General features: G+C 40.8%; 1 long non-coding RNA gene across 1 annotated transcript; it reads left to right on the forward strand.

Moving 5' to 3' along the window:
• The first annotated feature begins 1,067 nt into the window (after positions 1-1,067).
• LOC138841379 (uncharacterized) lies at positions 1,068-6,480 on the forward strand. Its single transcript, XR_011376409.1, has 3 exons — positions 1,068-1,095; positions 5,620-5,794; positions 6,411-6,480. It is a non-coding gene; the product is annotated as an uncharacterized lncRNA (long non-coding RNA).
• The last annotated feature ends 1,201 nt before the right edge of the window (positions 6,481-7,681 follow it).

Consider the following 7,681-nt stretch of genomic DNA (forward strand, 5'->3'; position numbering starts at 1 on the left):
CAAATGTAGAATCTCTAGTTTCAAACTAGATCCCTCTCACTAGGCAGAGGATCTACCACTGGAACCCACTCCCCTAGACCTTGCCTTTCATTAATTTGAAAATATCAACCCACTGCCTCTTGATTGCAAAGCAAGAATCATATGATAAATTATTTTTCTCATAGATGGTATTATCTGCCAGTAACTCCTAGTGGAAGTGGATATTTCCACCACCAAGTGAAGTGGGAGAGAATAAAGACCCAGTGACCCAGTGGTCCCAGTGCAGGGAATCCTGCATACAAGGAGAGAAATGTACATGTAAATGATGGAAATCCACAGGAGGTAGAGAAATGCAGCCTGCACCTGGCTTCACCTCCTGACTTTCCCTTTCCCATGCCTGGTTGAATCCTTCCTGGCCATATTTATTACAATGTATCCTTTCTTAGCAATACCTCCTGTACCTCAGTTATAGGTTTGAAGTTTCTCTTATTCTGAGAGTTTGTTTGCTTTGTGGTTTCATCTTGTATATTCTTACAGCCTTTTACTTTTAATAAATCATTTCTTCAAGTGGTGTGCCAGAGATTTTGAGTTTTTTAAAAATAAAATCGTATGGCATCAAACATAAAGAATCAGGGTTTAATTTTTAATCTGGATATCACTCTGGTAGTCTCTTTGATAAGCTCTGGTGGTGCCTAGGACTTCATTGTGGTGCACCATGGATTCACACATTGTTGGACCAAGTCCTAGGACCTACCCACAAGAAAACTGAGGTCTTTGCACTGGGAGCCTGGGGTTAGTGTCTGTGCAGGAGCAGATCCTAGGATCCCATGGCCCTGAAGAAGGACAGAGGTGCTTGGCCACTGTCCCAAAACATTGCCATAGTCATCCACCTTGACCTACCTGAAGTCATTGACAACAGTCCTCAAGGTCTAAGAGCTAGACCCCGGCTGTAATTGGCCCATTCTTCCCTGATGTCACTGGGTCCAGCTGGATTGGTCCATTTCCTCACTGATCTCACATGCCATTGTGAGGTCTCTGCAGTGGTTCCAGAAGGTAGGTAGTTTCTGTGCAGTGCTGAGATCTCCTTTGATGACTACTGGACTAAGTCAGAGCTAGGTTGATACTTTTTTAGCTGGGGAGGGAGGTTTTGTGTTGTGTGGGTTTGGGGATTTCTGTTATTCTGTAGTTTAGATTGTGCTAATTTCAGTTAAGATATACTACCACTGAATTGATTTAGCTGTTTCATTAAGATTTGATACCCAACACATTGATTTTGCTAATTTTAATTATGATTTGCTACCTACTGTATTTACTTAGCTAAGTATAGTTAAGATTTACTATGCATCATATTTAAGGAGCTAAGTTTAGTTAGGGTTGATTCCCTGCCATCCCATAAAGAAAATGGAGTCAAATGACAATGGATACACTACATTCTCCTTCAGGGAAGATGAGATCCTTGCCAGTCAATACCATGTACAGCATGTACATTGTCTATGGCAACTATGGGGAAGTGAAGGCCTATCTGCCTCACAGACAGTGAGGTAGCAGTAAAAATACTGGAGCGAGAAGACTACCGTATGCTGGTAGAAAATGAAGTGGATATTGTTAAGGCTCTGAATCACCCCCACATGATTAGAGTGTTCCAAGTGATCCAGGGAGAGAAACATGTCTACCTGGTAATAGAAATGGCCACCAAGGGAAACCTGCAAAAGTGGATCAGAGCATCATGCCACCTATTTGAGAATGAATCTAAGTTTCTGAAGCAGATAGTAACTCCTGTGCAGTACTTTCATCTGAATAGGATGGACCACCTTGACCTAAAGCCTGACAACATCCTACTGGATGAAAATGGCAATACTAATGACTTTGGGTTAAGCCCGAGGATTGCCCCAGGGCAGTTGCTCACAGAAATGTGTGGTGCCTACATATTCCATGCCCCTGAAACCTGAAACAGGTTTCAAGGTGGATCTCTGGGGCCTGGGCACCAGCTTGGTTTTTATGATTACAAGAAAATTCCCATTTAAAGGGACCACTTCCATCCAGCTATGTATACCAATTATACAGGGCAGGTATGATGTACCATATCACCTGACTGCAAAAGGACATAGCATCCTTTCACAGCTGCTAACTGTAAACCCACAGCAGAGGCCAGATACACACCAGGTAATGGTTTGATAGAGTTGAGGAAGGCTGTCTGTGTCCAGGTGAGCCACTGTCCAACAAGTTAGGTCAGACAATTGTCACCAGAATGTGTTTCATGGGATCCAACAAACTTCAGACCTACACATTGGTACTACAGAGAACATTTGATGAAGTGATGGCCACTTACTTTCTGATAAAAGATGGTTTAAAACAAGATAGTGCCAGCCCTGTGAAACTAAATCAGTGCACCTGCTGTGTTCAACCATACCCAAATGTCACAAACCTTCCCACTTTTCTTGTAAAGAGATCAAGTTTAACATGACCATTTCAGTCTCTTCTGCCAATGTGCAGCTAGACGCAGTGCCGCCTCCCTGCCATTCCCCTCTGCTTCCTGCAGAGGAGCTCCATTCCCAGTATCTCACACCATACTTCAGTGGCTGCCCTCAACTGCTTCTCCCTCCTGACGAGCTATGAAGAGACAGCTGTAAAGCAAAAGCCCTGCCCTCTGCAGAGCCCCAGGATGAGAACAGAGTCTGCAGGGTTAGCAAGAGACAGTGCTGCAGTGAGCCTGGAATGAAGCTTAGAAGATATGGGGTCTGGTATGGAAGAGCTGCCAGAGGAGGCTGCACAGAAAGTTCATACTAGTGTGTTCCCAGCATACCTAGCAAAGACTGCGGCTCTTGCCTTGGGAACAGAGATAAAACATCAGAGGAAAATGCCTTTCCCTCTGAGCAGCCTAAGAATGATAGCAGAGACTCTATCTCGAAAAGAAAATGGGGCAAGAGGGAAGTGGTTAGCAGGATAGTAGTCCCTGCTCTTCACAGATGGTGCTGCTGTCTGCGAACCAGGGAACAGAACAGTTACAGGGAAGGCAGAGAAGAGCCTTGAAAGACGTCAAAGCCATTCAGAGCCAGAAGCCCTATCACTGACATACGAAGCTTCTCACACACCCATCTGGAGACAGCAGAACAACCCCAGCCCCAGGGGGTTTGGAAGAACAGGGTCATGCAAGAGAAATGAGCCTGAGTCTCTGAACACTAATAACCCTATTAGAAGATGGCTCTAGTCACAAATTGTACTGCCTGAATACACTTAAAACTGATTTTCTTAGGGAAAACAACGTGAAAGTCTTTCAAAGACAAAACAGGAACAATCATTATCATAAGGAAATAATTGAGGTCAAACTGTCTGTGGTTGCCTAGAAATGCTGTCCTCTAAAGAGAGGACATCCTTAGAACACTTCGGATGAATGAGAATAGCTTAGAAGTGTTTGTCTTCTCACTTTAAAACTAGCTAAATGACTTCAGCTTTTAAGCTTGAATTCTAATTTTACTTAGAGTGTGTAGACAAATCCCTATTCCCTTTGTTTAGAAATGTATGTGGTGTAAATCTGTGTATTTTATAAACCTATGAATCTATGAATACTATAGTCTATAATAACCTGTAAATGTATTCCCTTATGTAACTGTAACCTCTCTATATATCACTTTGACAATAAAATTAAAATAAAAAATCTGAATTCTAGAAGTAATAGTATAAGCATTATGTAACTCTGTTCTTAAAATCGAGAAAACCCAACTTTATTTGCAAGCAACAGAGAGAGAAAGAAGAGAGAGAGAGAAAGAAAGAAAGAATGAGAAACCAGCATCAATTGCTGCTGGTGAAGATCTTGAATTCTGCACCTCCTCTCCTGTGAGAAAGAGACTCACGAGTGATTACCACTGCCTGTGGTCACGCCCCCATCACCATGACTAGGCACATAACACAAAGGAAATAAGAAAAGTCAATAACACACATTTCCCCAAGGCTGCACAGCCCAAGGGATCAGAGCATGAAGATGCATCTTAACATAGACTGTGAATTTTCAGTTCTAGACAAATGACCGCCCTGGCAGAAAGAAAAACTAAAGGTTTTTGTTGTTGATGGCAGTGGTGGTTGGGGTAAAGTTTTGGTAAGATCAGCTTGGTTTTACTTTGACCTTTTTCGCTTTGTTCTTTTCTCCTTAAAAGAAATTCTTCATTTTTCCTTGTATCTTATGAAATAATTCTTTCAGTTTTTTTTCTATTTTCAAAATTATATTTTTCATTTTAAAATATTTTTCCTCTCTCTATCCATGCCCGCTCCATGTCTCCTAGTCACAGAGCTTGAAGTCAGGTCATGAACACTGTCCCTGAGCTCATGTTAAGGCCAGTGCTCTACCTCTTGAGCCACATTTCTACTTCTACTTCTGAATTTTTTGGTGATTAATTGGAGATGAGTATCCTGGACTTTTGTTCCCAGACTAACCTCAAAACTCAAACCTCAAATCTCAGGTTTACAGGCATGATCCACCTGTGCCCAGCAGCTTTAGATGCTTTAATTTACATGTAGGGCTAGGTGCTGACTCTGAGCTTTTATGCTCAAGACTAACTCTAGCACTTGAGCCACATCACTTCAGGTTCTTTGGGGATGAGTTAGAGATAATAACCTCAATGTCTTCCCTACCTTGGTTGACTTTGAAGAGCCTCAGATCTCAGCCTCCTGAATAGAGGAGTACACGTGGGAGCCATGGGTGCCTGGCCAATTAATAAGTCCCCAAACTACCTTGAATACTTTAGAATGACAAACAGTTTTCTACTGCCTGGATTTCAGACACACTGCAGGTTGTAAGGGAGGAACAAGCTGTGTTGGTGAACCAGGAATACTTGCTCACGGTGCTAATGTATCAGAGAAACTATTCACTGTGAGGTGAAATGTGATTTACTCTTTGAATCAACTAAATTCCTTTCTTTCTAGTCTTTTTCTTAACAAAGCACTTCACTTCATTGTTTTTCAATTCCAAAAAAATTAAACTTAAATTTATCCCTTCTTTGAGAATTGATTACACAATAAATGAGTTTCCTCATTTGTGTGCCTGTTTTCAAGGGCCTGATATGGGTCTTGTGTCCTGTTCCACCATGGCTCCTCCTGAGATGAGCTTCCTCAGGAGAGTCAATGATTGTGTAAAAGATCTGATAAATTGACAGGTGTGATAGAGGAGTCTGGGTGGACTCAAGTGACTGGATGAGATTGTACTCATTTATACATAGCACTGATTTAATATTTCAAATGAATGAAATGTAATCTTATTTCTTACTACAAAGCAATATATATACATTTACATAGTATATATATATATATATATATATATGTCTGTCTTTGAAAGAATTGCAAACTTTATTTTAGAACTATATGAAACTCAAGAAAAGTAGAAATTGGTAAGGTTGATATTTCAAAGTAGAAATTGGTAAGGTTGATATTTCAAATCAAGTAAACAGGTTGTATTTTATTTTACTTTTTTGCATGTCAACTTTATGCTTAATTCACACTGAAATTTTCAAAATCAATGAGAGTGCATTTCAAAAGCTGCTCACTTTTGGCCATTTAAAAAACTTTTATAAGCATGTATTAGTATAACATGTGGTTCTGGGATTTATTTTTTCCACATAAAACTATCCATGATAAACTGTCTGCCGGCAGGTATTCAGTGTGAAACATTCCATGATGACCTGTCACCACAGTGATGAAATGAGGCATGTCTTGCCTTCTATTTCAACTGTCAATCAGAGCCACGTGTCACATTTGTGAGTAGTTGGGACATTCTATTTCCTGTAAAAGTCCTAAGAGATGGGAAATCTGAGAAGCCACTGTAGAGGTATGTACATACTGAGGTTCTGAATGCTGCTTTTATCCATGGGACTGCTCTATCTTAATCTATATTCCTCATTTTTTACATTCTGTAATAGTTTTATTTTTTTTAAATCTTTTTTTTATTTTTTTTGCACTCCACGTGGCTGGGAAAGAGATGAGAGAGAGAGGAAAGAGCTAGAAAAGAGCAGAAAGAGGGGTAAGAACAGCAGCACTCACGTGGTATTCAGGTAAGAGGTAGGTTTATTCAGTAGACCTGATGGGACCAGGCAAGGTTGGCACTCCACGTGGCTGGGAAAGAGAGAGGAAAGCGCTAGAGCAGAGAGAGCTAGAAAAGAGCAAGAGCAAGAGAGAGAGAGAGCTAGAAAAAGGCAGAGAGAGCAATAGTTTTATTTTTTTAATTTAATTGCCACAATGATGTACAGAGGGGTTACATTTATATCCATAAGGTAATGAATACATTTGTAAATGTTACAAAATTTCATTAAAATATTCAATTAAGTTATGAAACTAATTTTTAAAATATTTTAAATTCTAAATATTGTAGTTTTTCCAATGTAGGGTTTGTAAACATCTTGGAAGAGAAAAGATAACAGGGAACACAAGTACTCTCCCTCCAACAGGTGAGGGGACTCGTGATACTGAATAGAACAATGTCAGAATTTGAGATGTGGGTTAAGGAGTAGAGTGCCAAGCTTGAGCATAAAAGCTAAAGGACACTAAAGCATCATGAATTGAAGGCTAAGTATCAGCACAAACACAAGGAAAAGGTGAATATATTAATAAAATTCCATGAAACATAGGTTGTATATCTTCTTCTTCATGTAGATGTCCTTAGACATAGTAATCCAGAAGTTTGGGATGGGTTTTCAGGGTATAGTGACTGAGAGAGTACTGATAACTTAGTCCCTGTTAGGCAGATAATGGTGTAGTGATGACAAGGAACTGGGTTATCAGGATAGTGGAGTGGACACGGGGTGATGGAGGGAAAGTAGCATTAGTTTGTGCGAGTTATGGACTGTGAGAGTGAATGTGTATCTACAAGGGAGATCAACTTCTGCTCTCTTGTCCTGAGGCAGCTAGTGAAGGTGAGACTTACTGAGCTCCTGGCTGGTGAGGAGGACCTGAGAAGGAAGATGCCTGTCCTCAGCTGCCCTTGTCCCTTACCTGTTCTTTCACTCAGCTCAGTAATCACCAGAAAGTTGTCACCATCCTCCAAGCATCAGTTCAGTAGGACACAAGGCCTCTGTTAATTAGTTTTAACTGCTCATCAGGGATGACCAAAGAACAGTGAATTCTTGGAACAGACATCAAGTGGCAATTGGTTTGGGATGTTCTGAGTTCTGAGCCTTCTTAGGTGCCAAGTAGAACAATGGTCACACGTGGGGTCACCTACTGGTCAGGAAGGTTCCCTAGAGACCTTTGACTGAGAAGATGCTGAGAGAGGATTGTCACAAGTGAGCACCCTCTCATGTCCTTCAGAGAAAGTCTATTTATAAGAAGCTATCCTATTTTTGGTCAGGAATAGAAAGGTAGAGGCATTAGGCACAGGTTCATGATTTGAACCTTTCCCTGGCTCAAGCTGTCCCCTAGAGCATTAGTATTCCCAGAGTCACTTTGTTACAGAGGATTTAAGACTAAGACTTGCTCTTGGTTCTGGATTCCATGACATCATGTAGAGGAATCAAGAGTTGGGGGAGCTCTGTATCCAGCACCCAATTAGATTCTTTTCTCATTACCATCACTCAGGAGTGTATTGAATCTGAGGAAGTGTTCAAAATCTCTTACTTTCAATTCTTGCTATGATCTTTCCTCAGGGCTGGGTTGAAATCACAGGAAACAGTAGATGTTCTCTATGACTTGCAAATTATTTAATCACATAAAGAAAGTAGAC

The sequence above is a fragment of the Dipodomys merriami genome, unplaced genomic scaffold (genome assembly GCF_024711535.1).
Source record: "Dipodomys merriami isolate MVZ:Mamm:240054 unplaced genomic scaffold, mDipMer1.0.p SCAF_319, whole genome shotgun sequence".
NCBI lineage: Eukaryota > Metazoa > Chordata > Mammalia > Rodentia > Heteromyidae > Dipodomys > Dipodomys merriami.